This window comes from Osmia bicornis, chromosome 9 (assembly GCF_907164935.1).
Source record: "Osmia bicornis bicornis chromosome 9, iOsmBic2.1, whole genome shotgun sequence".
Lineage (NCBI taxonomy): Eukaryota > Metazoa > Arthropoda > Insecta > Hymenoptera > Megachilidae > Osmia > Osmia bicornis.
Window position 1 is genome coordinate 6,146,151 of NC_060224.1, and position 14,198 is coordinate 6,160,348.

A 14,198-nucleotide genomic window follows, 5' to 3' on the forward strand; every position below is an offset into this window, starting at 1 on the left:
CGCGCACCTTTCGCGAAGAAGAGAGCAGTCAGGGTGGCAATAACCCGGCTGCAAAGGGGGCGGAGGGGTTCGTGCTCGGGATAGTCGGACGGCAGGACGAGGAGGGGTTGGTCGGGAGGGAAGGGCGGCGAAGCGAACGTTTAATAAAAGATGCGCAGAGATAGCGCCATTACCCCGGCTTGCATTATTTACCGGCGCGAGGCAACTCTCTGGCCGCGTTCCGCCGCAGTCGCGGCGTTAGGTAGGCGTGTCGTGTCCAAGTGTGTGCACACCGTGTACGCGTATCTCTGTGTGTTTCTCACTACGACGACTATGCGGCGTAGGTGTGTACCTGCTGCCTCATCTACACCCCAGCGTCGTCTTGGTTACACGGGCCAAGAATGGACCAACCTGGGGTGGGCTGGCTGGATGAGCGATGCTCGATCAACGGGGATGTAAGATCGTTGCGAGGGGTCACGATCGCTGATTTTCTGGCAACGTGACCCGTCTACTCTCTGTCGATGATACTTGCCAGCCACGTGAACCGAGTCCTTTGATATTCGTTCACTTTTGAATTCGAACAGACGAGATTCTGGAAAATATGGTAACGCTCGTACGAGTTTAGTTTGCCTGAGGGATGTAGGAATAATTATGGGAGATTGAGAGCAAGGTGAAAAACGATACAAAGATTCAGCAAGGTGTTAGATTGAAATTATCAAAAATGGTGCAGATTGGTGCAATTGATACATAAATTAATTACCTAGATTTCTTATATTACATAGGGTATCCTAATAACCAGAGAGTTCATTTATCATCCCCTATCAATATCTTAAATAAACCCTTCCCGTATCTCGATATAGAGATTTGGCAAGGTATTAGATTGAAATTATCAGAAATAGTGCAGATTGGTATCCTTGATTTTTAACAACAATTGATACATAAATCAATTGCCTAGATTTTTTATGTTACATAGACTATCCTAATAACCAAAGAGTTTATTTATCATCCCCTATTAATATCTTAAATAAAGCCTTCCTGAATCTCTATTTATAAACTCGCATCTAACCGAGCAACCCCTTATAATCTCAATTACCAAAGCATAGTATTATTCCAACGATATTAATCGTTTAATTCTAGAAAGATTTCTCTTTCATCCCCTTTCATTCCGTTCGTCTATGTTCACCGGAAATAGTTGAATATCCCTCGGAAGTGTGGTCGAAGAAAGCTCACCCCTGTTCCTCGAGACCCACCCCGGCACGATGTTCTGCGAGTAGAAACCATCGTAACGAGCAGCATTACTCCAGAGGTTGGAAAACACCGTTAATTACCTCCCGCTGGGCCGTTCGTTATCCGTTGGTCCTACCCCGAGCCGGTGGTGTGCGGTTCGCCTAAATTGCCTTCTCACTTCCTGGGCGAAGATCGCCGCGATTACGTCGGACCAGCGGGGGTGTTGTTTCTTCCTCTGTTGTTTTCTGCTGGTTGTTGTTTCGCAGGGTAGGGCGAAAGAGGAAGACGAAGTAGGCAGGGTAGAACAAGGCGGGCCGGTGTGGAGAGAAAGATCACGGGGGTTGGACTTTACAACGAAGGGAAGCGAAATGTAAGCGTGCTCGAAAGGGAAAGCGGGCCTCGACAATTCGGGAGGAACCGACAGACTGGCAGGAAAATTCGTGGACCGTACGGGGGTGAAGGTAACGACAGAAAGGGGGTGAGGGAAGAGATACAACCCCGTGAAGGGCAACGGGACTCGAAAGCACCCTCGGTGACGAAAGAGGAGGACGTAAAGAGGGAAAGGAAGTTCGAGTGGAAAGCCGAAAGACGAACTTGACATTTATATCGGGGATTCTCGGCTTTACACCGAGGAGAACCCTTTCGAACTGGATACAAGGAACGAGAGGTACCGGCTCGAAGCCGGAGGGGGTGGAACCCGGTAGAACTTGAGGGAGAATCTACGAATACTTCCTCTTGGGTTCTCTTCTAGTTTCTCTTCTCTTTAACTGGGGGGAAATTATGTCCAGACAGTTCTCAGTCAAGAGAGCTTCAATCGAGCATGACAGGGAAAGTTTGCACATCGATGGCGATCAAAGTTAATTAGGGCTTCCGTTTAAACCTGTTTCTTTCTAATGGCTTACGTAATTGTTTATAAATGAAGGGATTTGGGGAGCCAATATTTTAAAAATAAAAGACGAGTGTATTTTTAAAAATTCATCTTTATTAATCAGATCAAAACTTTTCAACTTTACATTCTTAATTAGAATAAATTCTATAAGAATATATATTTATCTAATGCGCAGAAAATATCGTCCAAGTATTATTTCTAAATATTTTTCAATTTTGAATTAGAATACGAATTTCAGATGGTGCTGCTAGCACTATCTAGCAAAGATTCCAAGAATTAACAAAATAACAAAATTTTTATTATTAATAAATAAATTTAGCGCTTCGCGGACAGGTGTAGAGTAATCGAGGATATCAATAAAGTTCTTAGAAAAAAGAGTTAGAATGTATTTGATGCGTTGATGATACGTAAGAAAGATGTAGAAAATTCTGTTATCGACTTTCAAATTATATGCAAACTCAGGAAGGTACTACTAGTGACATTTAGCGATGAAGACGTAAACTATCATTCGAATCTAAACCGTCGCAACAATTTTATTACAGGTCGCTGAATTATCAGGATTCCATCGGTACAGTTCAATTAATCGATAACAGTTCAGCACTGTACCATTAGATGGTGAAGATGGTACTCTTCTTTGCCTCAGAGAGGGTGAGCGTATTTTTCGGCTCCGTTAGCTGATCTGATTTCTGCTAGATGGAGTTCACTATACTATTTTCGCATCGCAACTTTCTGCAAGGGTAGTTTTACCTTTAGCAAATAATTTACCGAGAGAAGGTAAGCGTATCTCCAACGCAACTCTTAACAATATTTTCGAGCGCGTTAATTAACTGGTATATTTAATAATTTCGCTATGATGTGGCGTTGGACGATAACCCTTCGACATCCTCGTATCAAACCATCGTCAGTCCAGAGGAAAGCATAGAAATTTCAACAAATATTTAGTTTCGCGCACAAAGACATGGGGAGGAAATTCACTTATAAATTTCAATTTAAAAATTATCTTATCGTACTTTAGATTAGTGACGTTTTAATTAACATTCCTTTAATCATTCGTCAATTTTTCTGTTTGAAATTTCAACTTGAACCGACCAATAGAAAACGCGTTAAGTTAAATTTTCCGTGTTATTCTAATGTTTGTAATCCTTGTTTCCTTCTTTCCTCTGTTGGCGTCGCGTCGCGCCTTGGTCGCAAATTGGCCTGGCGCATTCTTCTTTCATTTTTTATCTTTTTCTCTCTTTATCATTGAAAAAGTTTCTATTATACGAGAATTTTCCCGTTCCGCACGATACCACGGTGAATAGACGATGTCTCCGATAATAAAAGAATGAAGCGGGGACAACGGGAAACCGTATAGAGTTGCATAACAAGAGACCAGTATCACGGAAAATCACGAATGCCGGCAACAAATGCGTTTGGCGTGTCTCCTAATGAGGTCGTTTAGCACACGGCTCTCCTCTCAGGCTCCCCGGAGGACCGTATTAATGAATCGGCCGTTGGAATTGGTGCAGTGCGTCGCTAGAATCGTACAGACAAAGTGAACGTGTTAAAGGCGCATCGTTTTCACGTGCAATTAGCCTTACCATCGACGACGGATCGATGCGTATCGCACGGCGAAAGTAAAACGCCGACTCTTTTTTCGGCCTTTCCCGTTTCTCATCCCTGATTAAAAGAGTCATCCCTCGTACGCTTATTGTCGCGGACAAAATAATTCACGCCTAAAGAACGTTTTCACGTGATCGCGGTACGATTTACGCTCAATAGTCAACTGTTCCTTGATTTTTTCCTCGAACTTCTGCAACTCCTGTATTTCTTCTTAACGCGAAATCAACAAAATAATAGACTTTGATTAATCGTAAGGATAAGAATCAAGAGACCTCCCAATATTTATTTTTAATTTTAGACAAATTTTTCGTTTTAAATACTAGGGTAGATTCAGCTTTGAACCTTCATCGTCCTCCGCGTAATCGAATTCTTAAGCTCGATGGACGGGGGTGGAATCGGTACCGCGACAATATGGCCGGGCTTGGTCGAAATTCGTAAGAATCCCGGGAAAGCCAGGGGTATACGAATCGACGCGACGAAATCTTCATCGTGTCGATTTCCTCTGTTCGCGTTACTCGTCCCCGCGCCGCGATCGCATCAGCCGTTCCTCGGAATGGAAGCCGGCGGAATCCGCGTGAGCCATATCGACGGTAAACCAACAGATTGGAGCTTGCCGCCTTAATGCTCGTGGCGTGGGGAGGAAACGGGACTGGGTGACAGGGCAAACAAATTTATAGGTCTCTTATCCGAAAGATACACGGGATTATCCCCCGGGTCGCGCTCGCTGCGGTTCCTTGGAAGAGACGTCGTTGAAGGGGGTGGTGGTTGGGTCGGGTGGGGGTTGGCTCTCGAGGCAGAGCTCGAAAAATCGTAAAAACTTTATATAACTCGGCTGAAGAAGCAAGATATTCAACGGACTGGGGACGAGAGAGGGTCGGGTGGAAGGAGAAGGAATCGGTGGGGTGGTTTTACCGACGCTGACGTTGGATTCTCGTCGAGAGGGGCGGCGAAGAAGGAAGGAAAGACAGTTACCAGAAGCCAGCCACCAGAGTTTGTACTCGGGGGTGGTACTATGAAACGTTTCAGAAAGAACGGGAAGGAAGGAGAAGGGAGGGGCTGATTTTCGGAAGGAGAAACGAAGATTACACTGTCCAACAGCCAATTTGTGTTTCGATATCCACTATGCATTTCTTATAAACCTGCGAACTGTTTCTTCTTTACTAATCTTAGTTTCTTTTTTCAGGAATTTGACTTCCAAAACTACTGAGCGAGATAGAACCTTGCGGCACTGGACAGTCTTTGAGGTCCGCTCTGCTAAGTAGATCGTGCCTTATCGTGAAACCGTGTTTTAGCTTCAAGTGAATGACGCAAGGCAAGTTATCTTTTAATTCTACCATAATAAAATCCTGATAAAGAAATCGGTTTACAGCATCTGAAATTCTGTAGAATATTCATAATGGATATGGAAACGCATAAAAGAAGTTGAAATCTGTCGGACAGTGTTATCGAGGCCGATGAAAAGTGAGAAGAAGAAGAAGGAGGAAAGATGTCGTGGATGGAAGCGAGGGTAAAAGCGAGGCGTAAAGAGAATAAAAGCTTGGTAAGAGGAGGAGAGGGAGAAAGAGGCAAGGGTCGATTCATTCTAATTCGGTTGTGAAGGCTACAGCTTGTCCAACAGCTCTGTAGTATCTGTGGGGTGGCTGTTGGCTGCCACTGTTGCTGCCAATGTGGACGGTGTACTGTTTCTCCACCTCTCTACCCTGTTGTCCTCTTTCTATCCCCCTCGTTCCGGCCCTCCTCTCCTCTATCTGTCTCCGGTCCCCGTTGACTTCTCGCCCTTCGGGGAGGGAATATTTTTCAGGAAATTTCCGTGCCCGGATGGATACGCCCGGCGATGATACTAGCCACCACGACACGACCCACGGATTTTTGTCGACTTGACAAATTGGTTGCGCCGTTGTCGCTTCTATTAGCGCGCCACCAATGAGCATTTCTCCCCGGAAACCGTCCTCTTCGACGTTCTTCCGCCGCGTCGACGCGGTCGACGCTCGAGCCATTTTCCAAGGTAAAGGATACTCTCGAAATTCATCCGCGAAACGAAAAGGAACATATTTTTCGAACTGAAACACGCGAGTACGGAAGAACGCGATAGTAATAAATCTTGCTTCCAGCGCGTAGGTGGCGTGTTAAAAAAATTTATGGATCTCTCGCATTTCGCCGCGTCGAAGTCTTAATATTCTGGTTTGGTATAAAACGAAAAAACGGGGGAGGATGAGAAGGTTCCTCGGTAAGAATAGAGGCGACGGAACGTCTCAAAAGCGTACCACGAAACGGGAGTACGCCGCTGTTTATGTCGATACAGGTACAATGTAGCCTCTCGCTGCTCGTTTCCGGCCGCAGTTCCTCCAATCTATCGAACTTCTATCCCAGCGACTTTCCATTCTGTACGGGAAACATTCCCAGGGAAATTTCAGCGACCAAAAGCCAACGGCGGTGACAAGTAGCGCCATAAATAGAGTCGATACGACGGATACGCCGTATTCCCGTTCGTTCCAGCGTACCTTGCCAGTCACCCCGATATCTTTCTCTCCTTTACAACGTGCCTGATCCCCTGAAAATCACCGACCATCGATGGATGGATATCCGCTGTACTCTGCGACCTGTTTCAAACCATACACGTCGACGAGTTTCATAAATAAACTCGCACTAAATAAAAATTACAGTCTGCAAGGATCGACGAGTTTGACCGGAAACCATCTGAGGCATACCGGTACCCCTGATGGCTACTCATTTTCTGCTTTTCTCTGTTCCTTTTTGTTCTCCAATTTTTTCCTTTTTTTTGTTCTTTCATTTCTTTTATTTCCTCTGCTCTTTTATGACCGGACTTTTAACACGTTCACTGCCACAGTGCAAATGGACGTTTGATGTAAAACATATCGAAGCTCTAATTATTCGCCCTGGTAATTGCAATGAAAAAAAATTAGTAACCCCGCGGAGGAATTAAAAAATGCATGAATCGTTGCACGGGTGTCGAGGCGCGATATAGCAAATTTTCATTATTAGTTAGTTGCCGAAAGTTTGCGATAAATATCGTGTTTCCTGTGTGCGTTTGGAAATCATGTAACTACCGCGGTACTATTTTCATTCTGTATTTCGTTTTGTTTGCTTTTGTTTGATTGTGAAATATTGTAGAGTGATCTTGTTATTGACGATTGGTTACAAACGTTAAACTGACCACCGGCCGGCAATTATCGCGCGTTTCTGAAGCCCAGACCGGAAATGGCGTTTCGAGTACCGCTATAACTGTCTGTCACGCGACAATTACTCGAATTTCGTTGGAAACACCATTAATGCTAGCTGATACTTAATTGCACGTCATCGCATCAACGGTTTGCGAACAGAAATATCGCAGCACTAGGTCAGCGCAATAAATAAATATAAAGTTAATTTTTCTACCATCACGTAACATTATCGACGCCAGTCAAAACGATCGCGATCAGCGTCGACGATGATCGAAAAAAGTCAACGGTGCGCGTAATACGGTAGGTGATATCGAAATGCTGGCCAACGGTGGTGAACCATTAAAAGGACGGAAAGAAGTCCCAGAAGGGATATTGTACCGGGCTTTACGCTGGGTTACAGATAGATGGATGGATGCTGTCGCACCTACGACACCCGCGGCTCCCGTTGTTGGTTTTGCTTCGGTGAGCCCACATGTCGTCGACAACGCCGCCCCGAAAAGAGATGGGACAAGCTTTGGTCGCGCCCCAAATGGACCATACTGGAAATGTATAGAGCCGGTCTAATAGGAAGCAACCGAGCGCCAAGTGGTTTCCCGACGGGGGACACCGGGGGGGTGGAGAGGGGTCAGCCGCCTATCTGTCGGCATTTATCATCGATTAAATTGTAAACGCTGCTATCCGTGTCCATCGGGGCCGCTATCCGCTTCCATGGAACGCATCGTTGCTCCCGGAATGGACTTTTCAGCAAATGGTGTGCGCCCATGGCCGCTTGTAAATCGCCCGCAAAATCGCGAGTTACCGTATCTCGAATGATACACGCGTGGCCGTTTCAAATTTCGAGTTTTCTCCGAAAAATCGACGCGTTTCGTGGAACGAAAATGACGCTGAAATTTTAAATTGTTTCAGGTGAACGAGAGCCAAAAGGGAACTGGAGTTAGGGAAAGAAAATAGCATCGTGGCAGAGGATCGATCAGCGGTGGAATAGCTGGTCGGAAAATCAACGAGCAGGCGTTGTATTATCGAGCAGCGGTCGTGCGTGAACGATCGCCTTGTAATGACGGTAAATGTTTTAAGTGTATAAAGGGTCTCGCTTCAATATCGCTTAAACCGGTCCATAGTACTAAAGTGCAGTTTACCGCTGCAGTCTGGCGGCTAGGTGCATAGAGAGAGGTCAGTTTCACGCTGAAGCTAACCGCTCCCTCTCACGGCACCGTTATATCGTCGAAACTGGTGTACGTGTGGTTTCCAGCGTTCTTGTTGCCAACTAAGCCAGACCCCGACGTAAACTGCGTTTCAGCTTTATACGGCCACTGTTTAATAAGTGCATCTCTCGTAAAGGAGTGAAAAGGGAGTCGGGCAAGCTCGAATAGTTTGGATTAAAACGTTCCGCGGAATGGCCGGACGAAACGTGGAAAATGTTTTTTATCCGTGGATCGCGTTACCCAGCTGCATTTACTTTCTCCTAGATGTTCTACATTTTTCTTCTTCTTCTCTCACCGTTAAGATAGGGATTACCGGAATAAGAGGATGAATCTCGAAACTACGCTCCCTGTAAATTGTCTTTGCACACAGGGTGTTCGATTTAACGGTACGCCAATGTTTTTAAGACATTTCCAGTGGTTTAATAAAAGATATATTCGATAGATTTCAAGTTAGAACGACGAAGAAAATTTCTTGCTTAAAATCACGTCCATCAAAATATTTCCAGCGCTCGTTTTCTTGCTTATTTATCTCTCAGTTATTAACGTCCGTCACGTTTTGCTAGCTCGTGATAATAACACGGAATGTTAAACAGAATATATGCACGTACGTAACGACGATGTTCATCGTGACGTCTGTCCGCGACAAATTTTTGAATAAAAATATTACGGACGGGCAAAGTTCTGCCGTTTAACTGGTCAAGTGAAACTGTACCCGTTGCAATTCAACATTTTTCTAATGATTCTAATCTTTGTTTCACTGTGCGCTGTTAGCCATATGCGTGCTTATCAATCTTAGAAAATTTCTTAGGAAAAGGATAGAAAGGTGTCGGTCGCTTTTATAACGCGTCTGACTACTTACGTCTGTATCTACTGCGAGTTAAATTGACTCTCGAACGGCGGACCATGGAGAGAGCCACGTTAATTTCTCCAAATATAATATTTCTTTTCGCGAGGCTCTTTTCAAGAACGTTCGATATTCATTCCGTGGTTGTTCGAAAGTGGCCAGAAGCGATTCGTTAGAGGAAGCAAGGATCGATACGCGATACAAACGCCTCTCGGTTTCATATCGGCAAAGGACTTCCGCGAGGTGTAACTCACCAGTTTCAAGAAGCTTTGGAAGCGTGTAAGGTTTCTAGCATCGAGTAGACGGGACGGAATATCGTATAGAAGCAAAGCTGTATACACGAGACGCGGGGTGTGTTGCTCGTAAACATCGTGCCCGGTTATCGCGAGCTAACGACTCGAAGTGAGAACGAACTTTGTCGCATCGGGCCATCCCGCGAGTAAATAATGCCGCTGGTAAATGGGCATAAAAATGTTGCGAACGGTCGACGAGAAGGTAATCAGTTCGCGTTGCGACACGGCGACGTTTCATTTTTCATTCCCCCGCGCCACCGACGCGCCGACCATTGTTCCTCGAACTGCCTTGGATTGCTCGTGGAAAAAAAAAAAAGAGGAAGAAGAAAATTCTCGCTTCAGTACTTATATTATTAACGCGCGACTTGGTCCATCAACGATCTTCACCGAGGAACAATTTTCCCTGGAATCGTTTGAGACAGTCAATGTTTAAAGAGAAAAATTTGGGAACCAGGTTCTAAAATTAGAATATAATTTATTCAAACGATCCGAAGTCAAAGTTCACTGGGTACTATCAAATGGAGTGAAGAGAAAACGAGTATCGCGCCATAGAAGAAAGAGTCGCGCGAGAATGTTGAATGGAGGAAGGAGAATGCGAGGATCGTTAGAAGCGGAGAAGAGGAACAGGATCGGGGACGTTTAGCGAGTGGCTCGGAACAATCTCGCGGCGTAAAGTAACTCGAAGGAGGAATTGGAAGCGAGGCACGTCGCCGCAACGGGCAAGCAAGCAAGCAAGGAAGCAAGCAAGCAACCAGCAACAAGAGCACAAGCTACAACAGAGGTGTAGCCAGGGTATTGTAGGTGTGTGTTTGTTTTCTCTGTGTCGTTGGTGCGGAAAGCGAGCAGAGGCGATGGAGAAGACGAGTGCCAGCCCCCGGGCGGTGGTCGTTTCCCGGGCAAGTAGCCGGAGTGGATGGATAACTTGGCCATTGTGACGAGCGATGGCCTCCAGCAAGAGTAAATGATTGCCGGGGAAGCGGATACGGTAGAGAGGGTGCCGGCGGGTCTTTGTTGTTTCGAATAACTGAAGGGTTCTTCGATGGGCCCCATCGAAACCACCCCCGTTCCATGATCTCTCCTCGTCTCTTTCTATCTTCATATTCGCCCCTTTCGACTATCTCCGTTATACCCTTCAGACCCCTCACACTTTGCCCGTTTCTCTTTACCGCTATTATCGGTAATTAGAAGTACCCTCCTGGCCACGCGACCATTTCAACACGACGAGAGAGACGGAGAGAATCGCCACGCGATCGGTAACAACTTCGCTAATTCGAGGGAAAGGGAAATCTCCGCTGAAATATCTGACGGTTCAATGGATCCGCGGTCGCGTTAATTGGAGGAGATCGTGATTTGATTACAATCGTCGTTCAGGAAACGATGGGATATGGGTTTATTTACGATATTTCGAATCCTCATTGCACGGCACTTCGTGGAACGTGAAATATTTTGTTTGGAAAAAAGTATAATCAGAGAGTGACGTTAGGGGAACAGATACCGGGTGATCAGGGAATTACTATATAATTTCTGTTTTGTTTTAATTAAAAATTAAAGGAAAAGAAAAATTAAGTTTCTAAACTTTGCTCACAACTGAGCAAACATTTTAATTTCTTTTTAAAAATAATAGAAAATTTCTCTCTTCGCGACACTTTTGAAACTATCAAAATGAGTTGGAATTGCGCCAAATATTTTTCTATAACCTACCCATTATATAGATAGAATATCAGCTGGATAAATGGAACGGTTCACTTTAAATTCTGGAAAAAAGTTTCCTGGTCACGCAATACAATACGTCGGTCATAAAATTCTGTTTTCAAAGGTACGATGTTAATATTTGAGATGAAAGCTCTGCGTGACTTTCAAAAAGGGGTGCTTTCAATCTATTGTACCAGCAATCGTCTGAAATTCTTTCAACGCTAGAACAACCAGCGTTGAATGTAAACTTTCTTTCAAATTGAACGTAATTCTTTTCAGTTATTCGACGAAATGAAGCTTCCAGTTAATCGTACAAATTAGACGTATAATCGAAACCCTCGATGATCTCGAGTTTAGCTACTCTAATCTCCCCTTATCTTTCTTCTTCGAATCCACCCTAAAATTTTACCCTCGATCTCAAGAAATCTTCTTGAAGAAAGATTATTCACACGAATTCGGGATTAATATTCGAGACGCGAGCTGGACATAATTTCCGTGTGTGCGGTCGCGGATCCGCGAATCGCATTACGTTGAACCACGCTCGTTCTCCTCTGCCATCCGGTGGGAATACGCTCGATGTGTTATGTTATCGGTAGGCGGGCGGGCGCGGCCGCAAAGGGCAGAAATACTTTGAGCAGCAGCGAGTCTTTGATCAGAATCTATCAAAAGGATTGGTTGCGCCATTGTGGCCCGCATCGGTATTACTTGCCATTGCGATCAGAACGCGGCGGCGTTGGCTGCCTACGAATATTAACGTTCCGCGGGTTGCAGTAGCAGCCCAGCCATCGCGCACAATACGCTAGCCAATCTCTCTGATAGTAGCAGGAGAAACCTTCCCCGATCCGATATCAGGCTAACTAGTTATCGAGCCCACGGCTTTTCTCCCTTAACTCTCGACTTTTGCCCGCTGCTCACTTGTCGTTGCCGGACCAAAGCGGAAAATTGCAAAGTGTCTCCCTCTCCGTCCGTACTCTTCAAGAGTGCACCGGTTAATAGGGGCTGCTCCTGATAACCGTACCGGATGCACTTATCGCGATTGCATTTTCTGCTACGTATCGACTGGACCCAGTCGATGAATCCGTCCGGCCTTTACGCTTTCAATGATAAAAACAAGATGATGATAGAAACGAAATATGTCGGTTTTTCTAAACCGATAAAGAAAAGGGAAACGGGAGCGATAGGGTGGTGTGACCCGAGAGGCCTATCGAGATGGGGTAACAAACGAGAAGGGCGACGTTCATCCAAAAAATCGCGGATATCACCGGTTTACGCGGAAGGAACAAAGGAAGGAAAAGAGCAAAGGGTGAAACGGCAAGGAGGAAAAAACGAGGGAGGAGATGGGAAGAGGGTGTCCTTTCCTCGCTTTCTCTCTCTCTCTCTCTCTCTTTCTGTCGTCGGTGGTGTAAAGAGCGTGGAAATGTGGCGCAGATGGGAATGCGGATTGTGCGACGCGAGAGAAGGTGGAGCAAGAATCGAAACTCGGGACTTTGAGATCCAGTCGATAAAGCTATTAGCATTTAGACGAGCTGTCGCCGGCGTCGTTCTCCCTCCTTCCTCCCCCTTACCTTCCCTCTACTCTAACCCCTCTATCCTCCGTTTCGTTCCCCTACTTTCTCGTGGCCGCTTCTCCGCCCTTTTTCCCGCGTCCTCTTTCCCTCTTTTCCATCTGTACCGGCTCCGCCGTTGAAATGCATACCTACCGATGTATCACCATCCCCGCGCATTCCATCCCCCAGCCACGAAATCTGCTCGTGTGTACACACACAGCCCTGTCACGGGACGAACACGTACCAACCCTTCGCCCTCTCCTCCTCCTCCTCCTCATCCTCCTCTCGCAAACTCTATACCCACCCTTACCGTTCGTTTCTACCGCTGTTACCAGCGGAACGCACACACGAAGATCCGCAGCAGTGACTCCACCACCTTCTATTAGTGGCGGGTAAATGGTAGAAAAAGAGGGAGAGGAACGGAGAGAGAAAGGAAGGATCAGGACAGAGGCAGTCCGGTCAGGGAGAGATGGTTTAACGCACCAACCACCCTTCACCGTTGAAAGGTGGTGCGTTATAGCGTCGGTGGTCGGCGACGGTCCACGGCCGCGTGTACGTTCGTTAACGCGCGCGCGACCTCGCGCCTACGCACACCCTCGCCATCCGAAACCGACACACTTATACGGGTAAGCTGGCTGGCTGGTCCATCTCTACCAGAAGATACTTATTAAAGGCATCTCTGCCGCAAGCAGTGGCTGGTTGCCGTGGTAACCTGACTCGACCACGCGTGTACGTGTACAAACGCCGTACGAGAGGGTGTGCGCGCGATATGACGCGATCGTGAGCCTAGGACACGTGGAGGACCAACGGGTGTGTGGGTGCGTGTGATCACGCGTCGAGAAACCAACAGTAGGAACGGACAACGTCGAAGAAGAGAGAAAAGGACGAGCACGGGAGATACACACATGACGGGGACAAGCGTGTAAGTGTACCGCGCCGTTTCACCGTCGAAGTAGGGGTGAAACAACCCTCTAATAGCCGGGGCGGCGCCTATACCCAACCCTAATAGCCCTATCTCGCCCTTGTCTCTCTCTCGCTCCCTCTTAGCATCCTTCCTCCTCGAGTATCCTCGTCTATCGTCTTCCTCTACCTTCGATAATTTCCTCCTCCTCCTTCTTCAACCTTTTCCGCTTTCTTCCTTCTCCATTTCTCTCGTTTCGTTCGCAACCTCCCTCATCTTACCCCCGCGATTCTTCTCGCTCGTACCTCCCGTTCTCTAGCCGCTTCCACGCCGGAGGTTCGTCCTTTCCTTTTTCCGCTTACAACGTTCAACCACCGTCGTCGTCCCTCCACCCTTCTCTCTCTCTCACCCTCGCCCCTCGCTGTTTGTTTATTCGATGCCTTTTCACTCTCTATTAGTCTCCCGCGCTCCTACATTTTCTGATTAGCCGGATGTCGCGCGTATACACGCTTTACCTACCGCACCCGATTCCGCGCGCCGGCTTTTCTTTGAACCGGAGGCAACCAGAGCCATCCCCGATCGATCGCGCCACCCACCCCTACACCCACCGCACCAACTCCCTCGCTCGCACCAACACCACCGCCTCCTCCCACCTACCCCCTCGTGCACGAAACCAACTCGACGAGTCACCCTTTCTCTTTCTACCCTGTTTCATCCCTTCCTCTTCCTCGTCCACCGTGTGCACGCGCGTGTGCGCGCCGTTTTTGCGAACGCGCGTTCAACGATTCGCATTTTCGTTTCCGCAATGAAACGGTCCTTTGGCAACGGTCAACCGCGCTC